The sequence below is a fragment of the Pagrus pagrus genome (genome assembly GCF_965226575.1).
Source record: "Pagrus pagrus genome assembly, chromosome: 3".
In the NCBI taxonomy this organism is placed as follows: domain Eukaryota; kingdom Metazoa; phylum Chordata; class Actinopteri; order Spariformes; family Sparidae; genus Pagrus; species Pagrus pagrus.
In genome coordinates this window covers 32555636-32579494 of record NC_140187.1, presented here as the reverse complement: position 1 = coordinate 32579494, position 23859 = coordinate 32555636, and the positions used below count along the sequence as shown (strand labels likewise).

General features: G+C 40.8%; 1 protein-coding gene across 3 annotated transcripts in view; it reads left to right on the top strand.

Moving 5' to 3' along the window:
• Positions 1 to 23859, top strand: part of fhit (fragile histidine triad diadenosine triphosphatase) — a 372469-nt gene that overhangs the window by 35808 nt on the left and 312802 nt on the right. For all 3 annotated transcript variants that reach the window (XM_084347996.1, XM_084347998.1, XM_084347997.1), the window contains exon 3: positions 2053 to 2138. The gene's annotated coding sequence lies outside the window, so the exon portion shown is untranslated. The remainder of the gene's footprint in view (positions 1 to 2052; positions 2139 to 23859) is intronic.

Below are 23859 nucleotides of genomic sequence, written 5' to 3'. Positions count from 1 at the left end.
CTTGTAGACTCAGGTGTCACTGTGGGGGCTTCGCCCTGAACCCAACAGTAGGGACTTTAAGCAGTGAGGGTAAAGTGACAGTTAGGGTGTCTGCCAAACATTCAAATGGGTTGCTGTGGTAGAAGAAAACAAATATCACTAAACAACGTTTAACACTTTTACAACTACCCTCTACCCCTCCTGAGTACGGATAAACCAGGCGTTCTCCTGTAGTAAGTAGACTGTTGGACTACGTCAGGAGGTGCCGAGATGGAATCGCGCATGCGCAGTGTGGAGCTTTTTTTTTTTCCCGAACATCGCAGCAGTCTCCTCAACCGTCCCTGCTTAAAGTCCCCCTCCAGTCAGTTTGTCTTCCTGTCTAATGGTCGACGTTCTTTCTCAAGCAGAGAATGGGGGTATGGTTAATATTCACACGTAGTTATTACCATCTAGCAAGATAAACATCACTATGGATTAGCAATAGCATCGCTATTAGCATGGACAAGCAATAGTAAGAATATCAGCAGGGACAGTGCTAGCTGTCACTGAAGCAGAAGTTCTTGTGTAATGAGGAGCTGCAGAGTTTATTCATGGTCAGACTGCTACCTCACGCTTTGGCCCACTGGCACCAGTTGTAAGTCACACAGAGCTTTTAACATCACCAAGCCTAAATGGTGGTCGGGAACAGGTGTGCAGCTCCACCTGCAGGCAAAGAGGAGGGGGAGGAAGAGGGCGGCACCTGATGGCCGTAACAATTTACTGCCACTAGACAACTTCTCTGTAGAACTCTCCCCTGCTCAGGTCGCTAACACCTGTCTGCTCTGAACCCAATCACTGGAGCTCTCTCTCCTTCTCTTGCTCGACCACTCGCATACTAAGCACGGCTCTGTTTCCTAAAGGAGCCATGCTGCTTTTATAACCCCTACTGGAGGATGATGTATGACTCCCAGATTCTACTATAGTCATACGTCATTATTCCAAATGACAGCAAAGCAAAATTAAGTTATTTGTCAAAAAAGATTGTATGGCCCATCAATATTGTCAAGAAAGTAAAATATGAAATATCATAAAAACACCAAAATACAGTGGAGGGGGCTTTAAAGTCCCTAGTGATTCTTACAGGGCGAAACCAAACATGAAATAGAACATTACTTATGCTCATTGTAAATCCAGATTTCAGTTAGTACAGGCGTAGCCCTCTAAGACCCAGGCCCTGTTCATTTCGTTTACATAAAACTGTGACAAAAAAAGTTCATCAACAACCTTTTCTTCATGACTAAGACGAGACTATGACGAGCTGAAAATAGGTCTCTCATAAAGGAAAAATACTAAGATGAAATGTATGTTCTGTTTTCATTGATGAGGAGACTAAAATGTTAGTGGTGAGCTATCGCACTTTCAAAAAATTTTTTTTCCCCACTTAGTGCGTCTAGTCTGCCTTTCGAAACATTACATTCCTGAAAAAGCGTATTTGCAGCTCTGAACATGGTGTTGCAGTTACTATCTAGTCAAAGTGTTGTGTGTATCCCCAGTATACAGTATACATTTTATTTAGTCAGGTTAACTAATACATGTGATGTTGTTGCTCTTCAGCATTGCACTCCTGCCACTGGTGGCTAGGTGTGAAACAGCAACAATAATGACCTCCTATTATGCACACTAAATGGTAATAGGTTGGTTTACAAGAAATCTTTGTATTGATTGTGTTGTACAAACGGGACATGATAGAAGAAGTGCTCTCAAGTTATGTGTGATACTGTAAATGTGTGTGTAATAATGCCATAGCCCATGACACATGTAGGTCAGCTCATAATGGAGCTACAGATGGGGTGACATACCTGTTGGGATCTGTCTGGGGGCATCTCTGCTGTCTTTGTCAATAGTAGAGTGGCTTCCTGCCAGAGCGATGCTGTCACATGGGCCTCATCCTTAATCAGTCAGCATAACATCCTGGCTCACGACCCCCGTATGTTTGATCACAATGTGATGGAGAAGTCTTATTATGTCTCTGTAGCCTCTGTACCCTACAGTAATTAAAGTTGTCTTGTTATGTTCTATTCCCTCTTCCCCCAGCCTGAGCACAGCTTCTCTGCATCCGTTCCTCCATCCTCCCTATAATTATCCATCTGTAAGGCCGTGGGAAGCCAGTGAGGTTGAAGGTAAGTGTATTTACCGCATCACACCGACAGTAAAATTGGCTGAGACATTGATTTTCCTTCCCTCTTTCTAAGGGATGTAGGAAAGTTGATTACAGACAGAATAAACATTAGATGTTGTGTTGACATGCTTCCCTTCAGTGCAAACTGCTGCGCACACTGCTTAACTTAGCCGACAGCATTACTGAGCTCAGTGGCTCTAATTTCATGGAGCGTTCATAGTGTGGCATTGTGCACATATTAAGCATTTATAGGGTGTCTATCCAGTAAATCCTTTTTTGTTGCTCTAATGAGCTCACTGGAGACACTGATATTTGTCCAAAGAAATATTTGTATGATTTTTGATGATTATTTCAGTGTTGTCTTGTTGCTGAGCCCCTCGTTTGAAACTCACACACATCACATGTGATGAGCTGTCACTGGGAGTGGTTTTATGTCACAATGCCAAGATTATTACAGTAAAAGAAGTCATTTATGCTTGAAAATTGCATTGCATTTTTGAGATGATGTTTCTATTCACTGATGAAACTTGTGAGTCAAAGGTTTGTCTCTGTTTCGGAATAATCAACAGTTCTGTCAAACTTGAGATTTTGACCCCTGATCCCAACCTGTGATGTTGTGTCCATGCTGTCCATACAATTTACAGTTTATCAGGTACACCTAACTTGTGCTTTCATAGAACAGCCCTCAGGTCCTGCCCTCATGACGGTTCAGCTTTTGATGCTGATGTTTCAGAGAGTTGTTGATCTCACTCTTTGGTCGTTGTGGAGGCTGAAGTATGTGATGTGAAATAGTTTTGGGTTATAGGGAGCTGTTTCCAAAATGTTGTCAACTCCTTTATATAAATGGGGTGGACAAATGTATATAAGCACAAAATGCTGCCTTCACCACAGCTTTCCTTTCATGATTTCCTGAAGGAGTTCTTGCTGTAGCATTGTTGTTTTTAGGGGAATATCGCTACAACTTTCCTGTTTTAAAATGTACAAGATTTTTGGGATGACCCCTTGTATGTTGTGGGGAAACAATCTATTAAATGGAGCTCAGGCTTTCAACGCATGTGGTTTCTTGGAGAGGCATGTTTCCCCATTGCTACATGTTCTGTGAGAAGATTTGACCAATGATTGATATTATGTGTTTGGATTTCCAGCTTGTAAGGATGGTCTTCTTGGTGACAGCTCAAGCAACCCGTGTGGGTTTTGTGCGTTTTGGTGGAAGTTTAACTGAGGTTAAATCATCAGTTCTGCACTGTGATGAAGAGGGAGGAATCCTTTGCAGACAGCGTGTGTTACTTTAAACCAGAAGTGCTGTACAGGTGGACAGAGCCATAAAGAGCCAAGGTTGTTATCTGTGATACCCGAGTACACAGTGTTGGATACCTATTTTGTGCATTTTGTATTGAGTGGTGTGTGTTTGATGGGAAGTCTTGTGCTGGATAAGTTGTAGATTTGTGTATTTTGTCATTTCGAATCTGTTTTTGCTGACCTGTGTCTGTGTGAGGCTGGTGTTAGTATCTGTAATGCAAATTCATTTATTCATGTTAGAAAGAATTATTGTTGTTGTATAAGATCTCATGCTCTCTTCTACTAGTGGGTCTGGTTTGGGGAGGATTATTCATAATATCAACTTCATTTTTAATAATTTTAACTGAAGAGAATGTCCCCTATCTCACCCCATACCTCTGGTCCAGGTCTCTATGTGAGATGAATTGAAATAATTTGTTTGTTGGGGGCTATTTTCAGCAGCAGATTAATGCACATTTGGTGCTCAGCATGGTGTACATGGGATGGAGCAGAAATAAACAACAGTCCAACAGTGTGGCTAACTGATGTGTTTGTAAAAGTTTAGTTTTGGACACCAATGGAGCTTTATGGCTCAGAGATATATCAGATGTGGACACACACACACTTGTAAGTAGGGTGCATTCATCATTGATTTTGGTCTTTCTGTGAGATTTGTTGACAATATGAATAATATAGGACATGAAACGACAGATCCTTCTGAATACTCCTGATACACGAGATATATCTCAGTATTTTCTATGAAGTGGGTCAAAGCCACATTCGAGATGTCACAAGCCCTTTTATTAAAGCAGACTGTGATCAAAATAAAATACAAAGGCAGGGTTCCCTTCACTGTCTGAACATATACAGTGGTACAACATGTAAGTGAAAAGCTACAACACACAGCAGTAGAGGGCTGTGTGGTAACTTTGCACATAGCACTGGTGCTGCAGGGGTTGAAAACTTTGCAGTAGCCTACAGGCAACAAAACTGTAGCGTGACTATAAAAGTATCAAATAAGTCCATTGCCGTTTGAGACAATTCAATTCTTAGTTAATCTCCGTGGACTTTCAAATGAATCTAGTACGGACAAGAGCTGTTTTCAATATCTTTACTCACCTATTAATCTTATTTATGCCAGCACATAGCATGAACAGAGAGGGAGGGAGAGAGGGAGGGAGAGAGGGAGGGAGGGAGGGAGACACTCTGTCCACGTTGTACATGTTTTCATTTTACCTGCACTGCATCTTCATGAAAACACCTGCCGCCTGCATCCAGGCACTGTCTCACTTTCACACAACAGACTACAACTACCTAATCGAACAGCAATGCATTATGATTAACCTCACAGACAAACAAGCACACACACCCTCACCTGACAAAATCAAGTGGCGCTGTATTGTACATGTGCTACTGCAGAAATTTAATTCATCTCACAGACTGATTTTGCATAGTACGTACACCATACAGACCAATGTTTGTACTGTACACTAATTGAATTAGAGTAGCGGTGCTGTGTCGCACTCAGTGTTGCCGGAGAACATGTGAGTGGGGCGCAGCTGCTCAGAGGGAGTGATTGGAGAGATGCACATTAGAGTGGCTTCACAGAAAAAAGGGGTATGTGGCACAACTTCACCCTATATCGATATAAAGGGTGCTGTCTAAAACTATATCTCTCTTGAACATTTCTTGATATATCTTAAGCAGTCGTTGTATCACCCAGCCCTAATCCAAAGTAAAAACGCTCAGGTGTGGTGATTGATACACTGTGGAGAGAGAAGTCATTGTGGATTTAAACATCTCCAGCCTGAATTAAATACAGAGGCTCAGATGGTATTTTCAATCAAAAGCAGCCCTTTAAACATTTGGTCCACCTGATGAATGTCAGACACAAAGTTTTTAACCCAGAGCGACTCTGCTCTCTGTCAGTGTGGATATCATTATTTCAACCAGCTGGCTCCTGTTTGTTTTTTTGCTTGTTGTGCCGCTCTATGGTTCACTTACAATACAAGTTCTCAACAGAGTGCTGGGGCCTTTTTGATAGCTAGTGTACCTGGAGCACATTGAGCTGCTATAAACAAGAGGTCAGAATGGACCTGCTTTCATTTGGCTGATAACATTTAAGAGATGAATATAATTGAATTTAACTCTTTGGTACCTCAGAAGGTCTGCATCATAAGATCTTTTATTTGATTTTAATCATACAAGGTTTTCAACTTTGTAGGTTGCTCCGGTTGACCGTTATATCATTACACAAATGCCTCTACATTGCCTCTACAAAAAAAAGAAAACTCTTTAAAGTGAAAACAGATTTTCTTCTACAAAGTAAAGCCAATTAATTACAAATATTTAATGCAAAATAAGTGATTGCACGTATTCACCTGCTTTCAGGTCAGTATTTAGTAGATGTTACTCAGATGTTTTTCTATGCCTCTTGAGCTCCCTGCACAACCCAACTGCCAGAATAAATATTGGAATTGTTAATTTCTGCAAACTGTGGATATGTTGAAACTTTGCATTTCTGTAGGTTACATTTTCTTATTTAATGTTGTGACCACTCTGTGCTTGTGATCTGGTTAGGTTTAGGCACAAAAATGACTTGGTTAGGGACAGGAACAGATCATGAAAGAAGTGTTAGTTATAGGTCCTAAACTTAAAGGCTCGTGTCATAGTGTCACGGCTGTAACACTTGATGAGTGTTTTTCTCTCTCCTCTGTCCAAAATTCCCATTTCGACCAGCTTTGTAACTGACTTAACCAGCTGACTTTTCTACAAGGCGCTGATTGGCTGGTGAAACTGATAATGAACAATATGTTCTAAAACCGTCCACCAGTGTCCTGATCAGCTGAGTTGCAGTTAACACCATCAGACTCGAGTGGAGATGAGGTGGGCCAGTTCACACTGCTGCAACATTCTTAAATTGTTCTGTCTCGTCAGGAATCTTTGGTCTGACCTGGGCTTTAGAAACACCTGGTTTTGTAGCCACAAACATGACTGGGAATGTTAACCACCAATATTTTGTTCTGGTGACTGGGCTGCCTTTTTCATCCTCTGCACTGTGGTCCTGTCACATTTTGATCCTAATTATTAAGAGTGCAGTTTTCTAAAGCAGTCCCGATGGACCACAGAGTAGCAGTACCCAGTCAACAGCTGTTTGATAAGAGCTGCCCTCCTCTGCGTCTCTGTGCTGCTATCGAACTTCACTCTATGTTCTGTTTGTGTTGGCTGTTAATATCACACATCTGGCAGTTAGTTTTTATTTTTTTCAGTTACATCAGGGCTAACCCTCAGGATCTGCGGGCTTTTCTTTCTGTATTACTTATTTCATTCACGTTGCTGTATAGCTAAGAGGCAGAACATGGCCCCTCAAAAGCAGCCCAGTAAACTCACTATTTTGTCAGCACTTAATTGCATCAGTACATTTGGGGTACCAGCAAAATGTTCAATGCAAAAAGCTGAATGTGTGGAATTACTGTCTGTTGTGATAAACGTTGTTAATGTGTAAATGTACTTCAGTGGAAACCGACCAGCATTAGCATTTTTAACTTTAAGCTTGTTTTGGGCCTAGGCATTACGAAGACCATCCCACACACATTGTCATTACTGTCATCATTATTGTTTTCATCAGCATCACCATAGTTTCTATTTAAATGTAACTTTGCTGTTAGGGACACCACCGTGCTACTACCGCACTACAAATACTGCAACCTTCATTTTTTCGGGTTCTAATTCTATTCTATTCTATTCTAGTCTATTCTATTCTAGTCTAGTCTAGTCTAGTCTAGTCTCAACAGTTATAACACAGACCTGTAAAGCTGGGGTAAACATCTCAGCTGTGAGGCTGTCAGTCAAAAATTACACAAACTTGCCGCCAAAATGTGATTTAAATGTTAAAATGTTTTCACTCATCATAAAGGAGCATGTGCATGTTTTTTTTCTATTTTTATTGTCAAGTAGTGAAATGTAACTTAGTAAATTTAGTTGAGTACTGCAACATTTTGAGGTACTTTATGTTATATTTAGTGTTTACAAGTTTATATTTCTTCCATATTATATTTGTACTCCATTTATTTGATAGCTGGTGTTACTTAATTACTATTTCTTTGCAAAGTTCAGATTTGACATGTAAATATAATATCACTTAACTCCATCTTGACCAGCAACATAATTGGAACCAAAAAAAAACCAAACCTGCACACCTTACACCTCACCTGCAATCAGGAATATTTTTGTAATAACAACATCACAGTACAAAGACCTTTGTCAGGTTATTTCACAAGACAATATGAGAGACCATCTTAAATAGGCTGGAATGACTTCACTCAAAACACTATCAATCACACCTGGACCAATGGAGTGATGCGACTGACTGGAAACACTCATGACAGTTCATGGCACTGTAGGCCTACAATAAAAACAATAAATCATGTTACAACAATTATCAGCTACATAATGAAAATGTTTCTTAAATTTTAAAGCAACATCATGTAGGAATTGAGTGTTCTGAGTGATTAGGTGCCCCCACAGTTTCTGAGTGCAACACCAATGTTATAAATACAAATCTGAGGTTTCTGTAACAATATTATGAGATGCAATGTCAGATAAGTTAACTAGCTAATGGCAGCTACAGTTAGCAGCAGTTAGCAGTTAGTTAGCAGTTTCAAACAACTAATACTAATAAAAAAGAATGGCTTTACAATGTTTAACCTTAACATGAAACCACACTGAACCTGTTGCTGGACTGGAGTGTCAATACACTTGAAATACAAGACCATCACATACACTTAATAAATTCTACAGCACCATGAATGACAATACAAGCTCTCTATTTCACTGTGTATATATGGCAAGGAGAGAATATCAACAAATATTGTATCATTGTGAAATCACAATTAACTGCCACAATGCTTTTAGCCAAATGCACGTTACTCATATAATACCACTTATACACCAAATTTAGCATTTATATGCAAACATGCTAAAATATGAGAAGGACTCCCTTCCCATTGCCAGTGGACGAGTTTGCATTTCTGTTTTTTCTTTCTTATGTGTCATGTTGTTTTTTATCATGAAAAACAGGGAACAGTAGAACAGAGCAGACCATATACCACATCAGACTACATCCAGAGGACTTTAAACTTGTCTTAATCAATAACATTCTCAAGATAGACATTGATTTATTCAAAGCTGATTATGGAAATAGCTAATGAGTGAGACATCTCGCCTCTTTCTCATCTACGTTAAGAGTTGCACATGTGCAGTATCGATCGGGCAAGACTCGGATAGTGACACAGAAGCCACTGGCAATGTAACGATGGTTACTTTTTAATAACTTTTATCTCAGTCTCTCTTTCTTTTTACCAAGTCAGCGGCCTTAACTTCAACGCACGTCATAGTAAAATACTGTGTTGAACTGGGCACTGTGTTTTCATCACACAAATGCCTGCATCTACTCTGGAGTCATTTGATGTGGGAGGGAATGCTGATTGTATCCATTCAACACAAAAGCCGGATGTAAGTGGGTTTTTGTCCAGTGTGAAAGGGCATTGTTCAGCACCCCACAAAAATCAGTGAGTTACCTTTCCCTTAGCCCTAAATAGTTGAATTAAATAAATCATCACATCTCAAAGGAAATGTTCAGGGGAGAGCTTTTTGACCCTTTTGAATAAGAAACTTTTTCAGGAGTTATGGTCTAAACAGGAAATAAAGATGATGAAGGTGACATCCACAGCACACCAACTACAGTAAATCAGATTTCACAGATTTTACATTCTTTGTTTTTAAAGCCATTGTCTTGTATTGGTTGTATGTTTTTGTTAGTTCAGAGTTTTAATGAAATGAAAAAGTTTTACATCTTCTACTCAGTCTACCACTCAGTCCAGAAACCTTGACAACTGCATGGCAGGTAATTTCTATATTCAGAGTGCTATTATGTCAAATGGATCTCTCAATATGCAGCTTTTACCAGCTGCTTCTCATTGCAAAAGGGCCAGGTTATGAAAAAGAAAATAACAAAAGGTTGAAATACTCAGTCATTATGTAAAATGGGGATACATCTTTAAAGGTGTGGAAGTGTACTTATTGAAATCACTATTTTTAAAGTTAAAAGGCAAATTGCTTTTCTTGAGCTTGAGTAAAATTGTCGGCTGAACCTTCTTGGCAGCTGCACTTAATTCTGGGTATAAAGCTTTTTCTAGCAACAGCAGACAGTCAAGTGATCTTTATCATGGCTGGAGAAAATTGATTCAAATGTACACCTGCACTCCACACCCGAACACAAATGCCGCTTTGTTTTTGTGATTTTTTTTCATCTGGGTTCAAGATTCAAGAGAGATTGCAGTGTGTTCACATTGTTGTTCATTAGTTTAGAAATCACGAGGTTCAGCCTCTTTGGAATTAAATCTTCCTCTACAAGCCCAGGAGGCCCATATCACCTGCCAATGATGATCTTTAGAATACCCAAAGATGTTGATCTAGAGGATTATTTTCAACCACAATCAATTACTTGTAATTATTTTAAAGTTGTTTTAATTAGTGGTGAGAAACACAAAGTAATTGAGAAAAATAAGCTGAGTGCTTTCTGAATGTGGTAAAATTGATGCTCTACTGGAGAGTTTAGAACAGTGGGGTAATCTAACCCTTAGAGGTGTGTTGCTTGAGCTGCTTCAACCCTGTCCCACAGAAATTACGTTTTCATGCTACTCAGTTGTTTTGAATGGTACAATTTTACATGTCCATGAAGTGCCATGCTCTTGTACTACACAGAAGTAGATGGGAGAGTCTGTCCTTATCAGAAAATCACCAAGGTAGCAGCCGTAGTTATTATCACAACTGAAAAGTAGGAAATGAGGATAGTTGTATAAAGAATAAAAAGTTTGTTGGAGGTGGGGGATGGATGGTTGGATTAAACAGGGTTAACCCCAAACCCCAACCCTAAACAGGACTTTCATTCAGGAGAACACTGTTGATGTCCAGTGAAAAAAATGTCCATTTTGAAAAGTCAAAATTTTGTTAATTTAATTTTCTAACAGTTAATCAACATAGATTAATTAAATTACATACATTTGAAGTACAACAGAAATAACAGAAGTAAAATAGTGATTTTAACCCACACCAGATGTTTTCCTTAACCTAACCAAGTAGTTTTAGTGCCTAAACCTAACCATACTGTGACCAAACGTCAAAGGTCCATTAGGCCGGTTGCTGGCAAGCTGCAACGGTCATGTACTTTTGGGAACTGGGATATATATCATTTTGTGAGACACCGACAATCTACCTATTCAGTTGTTTAGGTATGAGGATGTGTTTTGAAGTGAAGGTGGTTTGAGATTAAAAGGACTTTGACACCAGAGACTGGCATCTATGTGGTTAGTTTTAGGTTCAGGAGGCAGAGCAGGTCATCCACTAATTGGATTGTTTGATCCCTAAAGAATTGTCAAAGTGTCGCTGGGCTGAGCATAGAAATGTCATGGTGTGCTTTGGACAGAAACTGCTGTATCACCCCTGATGAGCAGGTCGGCACCAAGCGCCAATCTCCAAATTGCAGAAGTGCCAAAAACCTCAGTGCTGTAATGTACTGTAACTCTCTTAAAGAGAAATGAGTATATCTGGTGAGTGTAAGTTTGCTCAGATCAAACACAAACACACTGTCACAACTGAACTAGGACTTGAACCCAAATGCACGACTCAGGAGACAAAGTAGAAAATAAACAAATCTTTTATTATTAAAGTGCAACAGAAAATCACTCACAAGGAGGAAAAAATCACTACTACAGCTAATAACCAAAAAAACACTCACATGAGGGAAAACCTACTAACAAAACAAGGGCTTGACAAAGTATCAAAGAAAAGTACAAAACCTGACAAGACGGGCATGGAACAAACGCTGACAATTCTTGATGAGATGACGGCACGGAGTTGGTTCACTGGCACACGAGACAAGACGAACTGGCAACAGACAAAGGGAGATGCAGGCCATATATACACAGGGTAATGGGGAACAGGTGGAAACAATGAGGGCAGAGAAGACAATCAGACTGGCGGGAAAAACACAAGGGGCAGGGGCAAGTTACCTGAAACGAGAGGCGAGTAGAATTTCAAAATAAAACAGGAAACCATAAAACAACATAGACACAAGACAACTAAACACCACCAGCTTTCTTGGCCATGACACACACACCTTCTACGCCAGTTGTTGCTCGCTATCTTGCAACTACTGTACAAGGTATTCTGTCTGATGTGGACAAATATACGTCCAGTCAAACTAACGTGAGTTATGTGAGGCGAATTTCACTTCTTTTTATGTGTGAACACAGATAGCTTGTTAGTTTTGTTAGCTTGGTAACTTCCAGCTCAATGGGCTTGTTTAACGAACTAGGCTTGCTTCAGCTCCACCCACTCTCCACCTCTCTACCCACTTTTGGTTAGCCGGGAGTTAGGGGGAGTCAGGCACTGCCAGGACGGCGACGGCCGGTACCACCCACTTTGAGTTTCATTCTTGCACCAATGGGTGATGTTATGATGGCTCCGTCCATTATTTTGTCAGTAGTTGGCACCTTGCATGGCAGTCTTTTTCATCAATGTATGGATGTGTGTGTGAAAGGATGAATGTGACAAGTATTGTAAAGTGCTTTTAGTAGTCAGTAGACTAGAAAAGTGCTATTTAATTGCATACCAGTTGATTTACCAAATAGAGAGATCATGGTCTGGTTAAGGAAAAGAAAACAACTGCAACCAAAATCAAGTGCCATCAGCTGCCTGAACATGTAAGTGCTTGTCATGTCAGGCTCCAGTTGATGTTGCAATGAAAACAAAATGTTGGCCATGTTGGCCAATGCTATCAGATATATTCAGTTTGAACAGTGTTGCAAAAATGTGTCTGTAAATGTAAATAAAAAGTGTTAGATGAGTTGTGTTACTGTCTGGTACGCAGCAAAGCAGAAGCCGACACGATCAACACAAAAGTCACTGACTGACTAAGCAATGAAGTAACACCGTTGGTTGAGTGTTGGAGTTTCCCCATTGGCCATTACGAGGGACATATACATTAGCTCGTATAGCTCATGGATGTAACAAGGGAAATCTGTATAAATACATTCTACTCTCTCCTTGTCATTGTGTTGTTCTGTTTCAACAGCAGAGGGCGCAATACTGGTCAAGAGGAAAGTCCTTCATTATTATGGGTCCCACATGACCCGCCTTACTCTGCCCCTGATTTGTTATTGTTAACTCACACACACAGTAGCTCTGGTAATGTCCGTTTTCAGCTGCGTCTGAGCAGTAGTTTTGTGAGGAAACACTCCAGCATTTTCACACCGGCCTCTTCGGCCTCTCTCTTGCTCTTCTGCTGCCCCCTTTAAGGGTCACTTATCCTATGGAGCTGCTCTTTGTGTCTCCAGGCTCATTTGGTAGAGCTGACTGACCAGCTGTCCACTGCTACCTGGCTGCTCTGCAGCTGAATTCATTCGAACAAATGGCGTGTCCGATTTAAATATGTTCAACCTTGATTTTTGGAAAAAAGTGACAGCCCTCAAAGGCACCACAACTACTTGGTTAAGTTAATGAAAAGATCATGGTTTACACAGGACTGAACCAACCCAACCAACCCCAACCACCTCGAACATGGAATTTCTGGTTCTTCATACCACGTTGGTTCTTCGCTCCCATCATTATTGGTCTCTGCTGGTTCTGCACCTTCATACACAAGTGTATTTTTATTTATTTTTTGATATGCTGCAGGCTGAAGGAGTGTGTGTGTGTGTGTGTGTGTGTGTGTGTGTGTGACGTGATGCCAGGTTAGAGAAGATGGTTAGTTGCATGCAAAGACCCTGAGTCTATTCGAAGCATAATTCAAATAACATCAGCTTAGCCGTGTAGCAAAGCAAACTACCGTTAACCTGACCTGAGATCACAAGAACACTCAAACAGTGAATAGACCAAATATGTTCAACACATGTGCATTACCTCAATCAGCTGATGAGGAGAATGTTATAATCCCAATATTGAACAGTGCTGTCCTTGCTGTGCACGGTCCAATGAAAGAAGGTGGATGGAGGAAACTGGTCGCTCCTTTTGTCTCTTGCTAAGTTAGCAGCTCAGTGCTTACTTGCTTTGTGTTCCTCAGGTTGTGGAGTTAGTTGGCAAGCTTTGTGTCCCAACTGCTGGTGCTAACTGAGCTGGGGTACGAGCAGGATCTCGCATCACTGCTGTGGGGAGACGTTCTGTTGGCCTGCTGGAACTGCAGCTGGCAGCTCTCAGCAGCTGTTGGGCCCAGCTGAAGAGCTGGGAGCAAGGCCCAGTGGGAGTAAAGCTGGAGAAGAGCTCTGGAAAGTGAAGAGGGTAGTCAGCCTCGTGGGGAAAAAGAGAGAACAAAGGAAGGAGCTGATAGTCCATTTTGAAATCCACATCTGCCCCCTAGTGGATTGGCAGGTGTATTACACACTTTGGTGTGAGACTGGGCTGTGGAAGACGGAAGATGTAGTCTAGGCCCAGTTATCATGTGGGCCATACCTTGGTCTCACATAACCCCCAGACCAGATTCCACTGGGACCGTCACAGCCGTGTTACAGCCTAGCTTCAATCGATGAAGCTAATTGCGGCCATTCTACACAATGCTGTGTTCCCACCTGCACAAAATTAGGTGTATATATAAAAAGTACCAACCATGTGTTGGATTTTACAGTGTTACCTAGACTATTGTATTTGCAAAGTACAGAAGTCAAAGAGAAAGTTATCGGAACCATGGATCGTGTTGTGACATCCATTTCTCTGTTGTGCTGATATGAACGCAGAAATTACAATAACTACACGAATCATGGCAACCAAATTCCTCTGCAACATAGAGGCAAGAGATGATAGTAAATAAGATGTCGCGAAAACTGGCCAGCCAAAGGGCATGCACACAGTTTATCCATAAAAGCACAAGCACACAGTGAAACAGGTGCTCGGTGGCAGCCTGACTCTGAAATGATAACAAGCTTTTAAACAAGGGCACAGCAGCCACAGCAACTCCCCTTGAAAAAGCACTTGTACTCACTTATTTGAATGACATCAATACATAACATAAATACATGCCTTCTCTTAAAAGTTTAATCGAATACAACAGCCTAACCTTATGATTATTTAGACCAACATTAGCTTGCTTCTAAGGGGTTACCTGCTACATGCTTGCTGACACGTCACTGAGGGCAGTGGTGTAGCTCCTCAGGCATGCTAGGAGGGAGCCTGTCCGTGAGCTGTTGAGTGTTCGTAAAAAACCCAAACATATCTAATTTGGGGAGATTAGCCACCTTCTCCTCCTGCTCTTTTCACTCCTTTCTTTCCTTGCAGCCACTTTTATGTTTGAATGGCATGACTGCGCTTTTTGCTTGTAGGTCTTGGCAGATTTGACGCAGAGTCTTGTCACCTTGTCACCTTGTCACATGATCAAATAAAGACTTAAGAACATACACACAATACCCAGCAATCATCATTGCATCTGTATATGACATGAATACCAAAGAAAATAAGAAAATTTCAATGCTTACAGCATTTTCTGATCAGAATGTCGGCCCAAACGGGCCCCTGATGGTTTTGGGCCCTGGTGCATTTCACCGCCAGTAGTTACGCTGGTGGCCAAAGCACATTTCAGTAGCATCCCAGCATCCGCCCTGCTCCATGGAGAATACACGCACAAGTCTATTTATGATGCAAGCGGACCGCAGCCGCATTAATTAGCACAGAGCAAATCGAGCCAGACAGGAGGTCAGGCAGCAGACCAGCATGATGCATCCGGTCAGTTTTCAAATTAAAACACTGAATGCAGATTCGGGACCTACAGCACAACAAAGTAGGAAATATTAACAATAAACACACTTAAAATGGATTTAACTAAGTAGCCTACTTGACCACAATAGAAGCACAAAAATCAAGAAAAAATGATGAAATAAACACAATCTGCACAAACGCTCCCAGTGGGATTTGAAGTAGCATGGAGGATGGGACAACACAGCGGCACACAGCTATGTAACAGTGACGTACCCAGTGGAATCAAGGGGTGATGTGTAAATTGGGCTGAGACTTAACAGTCAGCTCCCAAAACACCTTCAGTGTTTCTTCAGCTGGTTAAAGGAAACAGTGGGGCTCACACTGAAGAGTGCTGCGCTGTTTCATACTGGCTATTCTAGTGGTATAAGGACAAAACAGGTTATGATCAATACCCCACTGGGTCCATCCAGTACACCCCCACTTCATAAGAAAACAATAACCAATGCAATCTCTGTCAGTGTGTCAGGACATCATATGTACACAGACAGCATGGACACAGGGAATTAAACTGTATAAATATCATAAAACCTTCTGCTGTGAGAAGTAGAGACAATGGTTATACACTTTAACAGTCCAGCAGAGTAGATGAGAAAACGGCTCTCCATGCACCAGGAGGCATGAGGGAGAGCACACAGTTAAAACACCCCAATAAAAATCAGTCTGACAAAACACTCAATACAGAGTGAGTCATAGAAAAACAGGAGACGACCACAGATAATAACAGATGACAGAGCAAGGGGCATTAATACATAATTCAAATAGCTAGAATTGGAGTTAGAATATGTTATTTTTCTGCGATATGAGTGGCAAGTATTGTTCTTGCAACTACATGTCATGTGATGTCCCACTCACACAATACACAGATGGACATCAAATATCCATGAATTCATATTATAGACACTACCACTGACTGTAACTGTAACAATATGGCACATTTACCACACACCCTCCAGCCATAAACTAGGTTTTGATCTGGTCATGTGTGTTTTTTATGTATTCCCTGTGTCATTTGTGACTGGGAGTGAATCCCGATCCGATAGAATACATTCACATTGCCAGATGTTGGCGGATGTTATTGTTATGGTTTTTGACCAGTGTGAAAGGGGCAATATCTGCATGCTACGGATTGTTTTCAACCCATACAATAACCTATGATTACCTGCCTCTTGCAACCAATAGCTGATAAAAAACAATACATTTTGTATTTTAAAAAGTCCCAAATGTGTAGTTTTTGTGCACCTGAGGGTTAAAACCTCTATTGAGGTATGTGTGTAAAACGTGACAGCTTGGGCTTTGTGTTGTAGAGTTGTCAGGGTTTGCTGTTTCCCCCACAGTGCTGTTTTGATTACTCTGAAGCAGACAGTGGGATCAGTCAGTCGTTCATCTGCTGAGCTGAATCAGACAGATCCTGACACATCTTTTCTCGTTGTCAATGTAGATGACAGTTTAAACTCACCTTGCCTCACTCATTAAAAATGTTGGCTTAGCTGTGTCATGTTGCAACATTGTTAGTTTTCCCTAAAGGATTCCCGAGGATGAGCCTAATATTGTATTTAACAAACATGTAATAATTTCCTCTGACACTGGAAAATGTGTGTTTGATTTCAGCTGAGGAAAAACACCTCTACTTTAAAAAAAACACTGGGAAATCCTGTGTTTTTAAACTATGACAGTCGACTATTCAAGTTGTACATTTTTAAAATTTGTATAATGAAGTCACACATGAATCTGATGCACACATAATGAAACCCACAATGGTTTAACAGATCATTTGTCTTTTTTGCTGAGAAAAACAGGCAACATGCTGAATCTCTATACACCATGCAGCAACAGCAACTCGTGAGCTGGGCCTCTAATGAGGGCTACGTGATTGCTCTAACCTGTTAACACAGACAACTGATAGGTCCTGTGATGCACATGCAGGCAGTTTGTCCAGGGCATTGCAGCTACATTGCACAGCCCTCTGGTACAGATTAGGACCAAGATTCTGGTGGGGGACAAAGAAATAAGAGAGGTGGCATCACAATCGGTGTGTTTACAGGAGGGATGTAATACCAAAGAGCATCTCTCTCTCTCTGTCTGTCTGCAGAGCATGGGTGAGTGACAGCAGACAGGAGGGGAAGAGCGAGGGCAGAGTGTCACCTAGTTAATCGATTGTGGATGTTGTCATTCTCTCGGATGGATTAAAAAATGAAAGTAGCCTTAAAATGGGTCCCCAAATGTACGATGGAGCCAATATTTTGATCTAGTTTTAACATTTTATTTGCTAAATTAATGGTGCGCCTCCTTGAATATTTCACTCAATAAATGATTAACCTGGAAGCGCCAAAACTAGCAAAATCTATGTTTTTCTTACTGTGATGAGAAGGGAGTGGAGGACGAGCAGAACTGACCAGCGCAGAGAAATGCCGGCAGACCGCCTGGGGAGCAAGTTACCAGAACAAGTTGATGAGCAGTGCAGCTCCACACTCACGCTGAAGACTTGGGATAAATTTAACCTATACACGAGTTCAAAAACTGTTTCAAAAATGCCACATGTCCATATTTCATGTCCATATTTTTCAGGCACAAATCGGCTTCATCCCTGCATGCTGAGGAGTGCAAGGAAGCGCTCATCTGGTGAGAGAAAAAACAATTGTAGCCTACAAGATTCAACACTCAGTGAATCTCCGTGTATGAACGCGGTGACTAAACCAAACTGTTGCATAAACCTACAAGTTTATATTTAAGCTGTCTTGGCAAAATAGCCTACAGCTCAAAAACATCTCAAGGAGATTTATTTTGATTTATTAAAAAGTGTAGCCTTAAACTTTGGGCTGTAATGTTTGAGTGAAATTATCTTTTCACGTTAAAGCCCGCGGATGTCGGAGGGTAAGGTAAAGGCACATTTATTCAAGCAGAATTAATATTTGGTCCACAAAAACCACACAGCAATCACATAGGCTCATGATAATAATATCAACAGCAACAACAACCGAGCGTCTCTCAGTGTAAGTGTAGCGCATCGGCAGGATGGTGTTTTCCCCACCCACTGCACGTGCTGGTGCACACCTGGGCGAATCACAGATTGTCGGAAATCACAGATTGATGGGCTAACGGTGGCCGATTGGAAAATTGTAACATATCACCCAACCCTAGTTTAAATCCACCAGCCGTATGTGCTCTTTCTGTGTGTTCTACACCGTCTGTGTGATTTTCCTTTTGGTACTCCAGTGTCCTCCCAAGACTTGCAGGTCAGGTCACTTGTGACCAGTGAATGGAGTCTGTTTGTGTGTGTCCTTTGATAGACTTACAACCTCCCCAGTGTGTGCCTCTCACCAAATGTCAGCTGGGGGAGACTTCAACCCCCTATGACCCTGTTCAGGATGAGCTGTTCACTGCTTATCACAGTTTTGGTGCTAGGTTTAAATGAAGTTTTTTAAATGATGAATGATTTTGTTCTGAATCCACCATCATCCAAATGTAGTGGACAGAACACAGTGGCTCATTTGTCTTTTATGGACTGCATTTATCAGCAATTATTCTGCGTGAGTGGTTGCCTTTGGGATGGGCGTCACGGTGGCCCGTATGCATTCACTGCCCATGCAGTAAATAGTGTACAGTGAGGCTGTAGAGGCCGGGGTGATTGATGAGTGTATAAGCTCTACCCCCAACACTGGCTTGTCTTGTGGTGATGAATCATACAAATGGGGATAATGAACAAAGGCATTCATGATGATTCACTCTGTGGTAAGTGACTGAAGTAGCTGCGGCCAGAATAAAGAAAGAGAAGTCAGCATTTTTGAGGTTTGGCCCTCTGAGCTAAATTTCAGCATTTTAGTGATTCCTTATATGTGTATTTAAAACTAAATAAAATACTAGTATCAAATAGATTAAGTAGTGGCAATGAAATATATGTCTCCTAAAACCAGCAATGCAAAAACAAATTAACCACAACCCAATTCATTGTTGGTGATAGCGTGAGTGTGTGCATGTGAAGGACTTGCCCCAGAGTTCAACCCAGTTGGGAAAATGTCTGTTTTGTTTTGCACACACCCCAAAACAGTTCAGTTCCAATCCAGTTCACAACCACAAAAAGAAAAACAACTCAAAAAGTGGTTTTACTGCAGATCCTCAGAAATACCTCAGTTAAATCCCCCAGTCAACTCAGACAGGGAAAAACACAAATCTAGTGCTTTAAGTCCCAGGACTTTAACATTTTATTGTTAAGTGTACCGTCATTTTTTCTGGCACTTCTTACGAACCGTCAGACTCTCCATATCTGCTTCTCTGGGAGATTAAATAAAGGGCTCTACCTGGAGACACTACGTGATGTTTACCTGCTGTCACCTGCCTGCTCTTCTCTGTCTGCCTCTCTGTCTGTCTGTCTGTCTGTCTGTCTGTCTGTCGCTTCGTTTGTGTGACACGCTTAAAAGTAAAAACAGTGTCCAAGCTTGTGCACACGCCAGCATGGTTGGACTGGCGATCGGTCAGATCACAGTCAGTCCCGATTGATGGCTCTGTGGGCCACTTATGCCGCTGTGAGCAGCCAAACTGCCCAGCACGCCAACATGTGAATAAAGGGAGTTTTTTACCACTTCAAGCACAGCACATCCAACAGATTATTATTATTGTTCCTCACCCTGACACAGACAGGGAGATTGGGCTCTGTTTTTTACAACGAGCTGACTACAATAATGCAGACTTTACAATATGCTGTGATGCTGGGCGTAAATCTGGAGTATCTCTCCTCCACTAACCAACAACACTGAGACAATGTCAGAGTCATGTCAGAGACTCGGAGACATGTCAGAGACATGTCAGAGACTCAGAGACATGTCAGAGACTCAGAGACACACTCACTGTGCAAGCAGGATGTCACTCAGTGGCAATAAACTCTGTGTATCTAAAAAATCTCAAATCAAGAGCAAGTTACTGTATATCAGGTGGACTTCTCTTGTATATTAGCTGATGGAAAATGAGAACAGCGTGAGTTTCCTTTTGTATCAAGCAGCTAAACAGCTGCAGCAGGACCTGTTTGAGTTAGTGTCCTGACATTGCAGGTTCTGAATGTGACTATTACACGTGCACACCATGCAATGTCCATGCAAATAAATATTACAACTACCTGCATCTAAATAGGCTACTAAGCATGTTGGCCTGTGATTTAAACATTTTGTGGCTTCTTTAAGGATGGCTTACAATTTTCATGCCAAAAACCCCCAAACAATATATAATTTGCCATCTTTAATAGACTATATTCTTTTATTAGGCGTATCGATTTCACTGTCCAATCTCTGCATTTTATCATGAAGAATGCATTCTTATTTCCTTTGTTGACCAACAGCTTATAAAAAAATATGCCAAACCGAGCAATGGGCTCAAACAGGGCTGGTGTTGGCTGGTTATGTTAGGGTGGGCTGGTAGAAATAATTGATGGACAACTTGGGCAGTTGGCAACCCAGAGGTAAGAGAAGCTGACTAGTGACCCAAAGGTTGTCAGTTTGAATCCCTGGTCAGATCAATCTGGCCAAATGACAGGGTTGCCAGAATCAAGATACGAGCCTACCATTTTTCCTTCAGGTCTCTATAGTTTATGGTTGTGTGTTTGTGTATTGGGTGTTTGGATGGGTTAAATGCAGATGATTAATTTTCTCATAGGGAGTAATGAAATAGTAATCCATTCCAATTTATAAAGAACAATTTGAAGCAAGGACATTAGGAGGTAGTGAAGCAACCTTTTTAAGTTTGCTGCCACCTTATGATTTGAATTAGTGAAGGGCAGCTTGATAAACCGTAAGTTAAAAAAACTCAAAGTGGCCAAGAAAACAACTTGACAGGCAAACTGACTTAAAATTAAAAATTAATAAATAAAAAACTTCATCCAGAACAAAATCCGCTACATAACATTTGTTTTCAATGGATGAAATTAATTCTTAATTCAGTGAGACTTGTCACAACAGCCAATATTTATGGGTAGTGTGTAGAACAATTGTAATGCTTGGTGAACCAGGTGGTCCATAAATGTAAATACAATAAAATGGATTTAAATGACCAACTCTGGTTATTTCCAGTTCAAACATGGAAAATGTCCCTGTGTTCACTGCTCGATTTGGAAAGCAGCGCCTATAAACCACTGCAACCCATTCCCTGGCTGGAGGTCCAGGGAATGCTAATAAAAGTACAGTTGGGCAGGCATAATTCTATAAATGGGTGGTCATTCATGTCCTTCTGCAGAAACATTAAATCTAAACTTTTGGAGACAGTTTAAGTGTTCACATTGAAAGACTTATTTGCAATGGACCAAGCATTTAACAGTGCAACAGAGGTGTTCTGTGCCAAAGGGTGCAGGTAGTGGGGTCTGCCGCAGAGTAAACAGTCAGCCAGACATCTGCACCGCCTGCTGTATGTTAGCGGCTAGCATTCTTTAGCCCAGTTTGTCTGGGTGAAGCCAATCCCTCTAAAAAGTGACAAATGTTCCCAAAACAGATTAAAATTATCAATACAACTAAAATGGTAAGGCAGACTAGCGGACTGAAGCCTGCTGTGTCAAATCATGACAGTTTAAGACAGAGCTTCTGGTGGACAAGCAAGACACACTCCTCATCACTGCTGTACCTAATTTTTATTCCTAGAAGCCAATAAACTTTTTTTTTTGTATATTTTTTCTTTCTTAAGATATGTCCCCTTCTAACATTACTTCCTGCTTATACAGGAACACAATAAAGGCTATATGTTATAAATTCATGATCGTTATTGTAAAGATGCTCTATGTGTATATGTGGTGGCCCAATTAGAAAAGAGCAGAGGAGCAGAAATCAGCTTCTGAAGATATTTTGTGACGTAAATTACTATTTACTATATACTAATTACCCCTACACTTGGCCAAAATCTCCCTCTTTCACAACCCATTGCTGGCAGAAAAAGATATGCTGCCCTTACGAGAAAAAAGACATGATTTCTAGCTTAGCAGATACCTAACAGGTTTGTCAAACACCTGGGGGATAAAAGAAACTACAGTAAGTCTGCATGGATAAACAGTACTACATAGGCAATTCTTATTAGGGGCAGCGTAGAGGATGGGTGCTACACATATGGTGATGGAATGTACCTAAGAGTACAGTAAGTACAATTTTGATGTTCTTGTACTTTACTTGTGTATTTTCATTTTCTGCTACTGTATACTGACTTCACTACATTTTAGAGGCAAATATTGTACCACTAGATTTATCTGATAACTTTACTGGTTACTAGTTACTTTGCAGATTGCAGGCTGCACCAGAGCCAGTTGCACACTTTTAAATGTATCTATTTTATCAGCAATCTGATAATAATAAAAAGAAACATGATTCCAATAATAACCAGAATGCTGAATATTGGATCCAAAAGGTCGATAGTTGGCAGATTGCCAGAATATTTATTTTGATACTTAAGTGCAGTTAATTTCAGAAACTTTTACCAAAGTAATATTTTAACACGAAAGCTTTACCTTTTCTCATTTCCCTGTCCACTCTCTGTTGGCACCTTATGCATTCTTGAGCCTTATTATGCGTATTACTTTGGCAGGCAGAAGGAAAGGTATTGTCTGTCTAAAAACTGATACTGGAACAGAGTCTTTTGGGATCAAATGTATTGATATTGATAGCAATATCAATCGGTGCACCACTTATGCAAAGAGAATGTCAGATATAGGAAGAGAGAAATCGAGTGAATACATGGTCAGACAGTGAGGGCCATCATAGAACTGATCCTAATCACACATTATTTCTATATTTTCCCCCAAATTAAATTTTCTGAACACCGAGATTGATGAATCTGGATGTAAATCATATGATATACAGTCACCTTCCCTGCATAATTTTGAAACAGAAGCCCTCTGATTAGATTTCCTTACCCAGAGAGAGCATCCACCACCCTTGCAATTTTGTTAAGGACATGCCTGTGCTTCACAAAGCTGAGATTTTGTAGATTACTGTGCCACATGTTCATGCCTTAAGTGTCATGTCGCTGATACTTTAACATTTACATGGTAGACGAGAGTTGCAGTAGAAAAAAAATCAACTAATTTTAATGTAAACTACAAAAGTGAAATGACAATATAAAGTTTTTTCTTTTAACTAAAGTATATCCCAGAAACTGAATTGCACTTTGTACTTGTTTTTCATGAACCTTCTAGCTGTGGGGGATGGCAGTGATACCAGTGAGACATGAGATCCAAGCTGAAGTTCAACATGTGATTTTGTATGCCTTACACGATGCATGCATATTTAATGGTGGTATGACATTAAGATCTTGCTTGGTTACATCAATCCATTAGCTATACCAGCTTATCCTTTAGAGGGTCGACGAGAACTGCAGCCAAACCCAAATTCAGGCGAGAGACTGGGTAAACCTTGGACAGGTTGCCCTTCGCCAGTCACCATTCACACTTGCACTCTTTCTAACCTGCATGTTTTTAAAAAGTATCGAAAAATATCGATATTGACTATTTGAAACTGTTTGAATACCCTCTTTTTCACAATATCGATACTGATACCAGCTGCACTTGCTGTTTCTTCTCTTCGGTGTCCACATAGACACGCCTCCTCACCCTTCTGACTATGGTCAGAAGTAAATTACCTTAAATGTTGTTGTGCTTAGCACACAATACACAAGCCTTG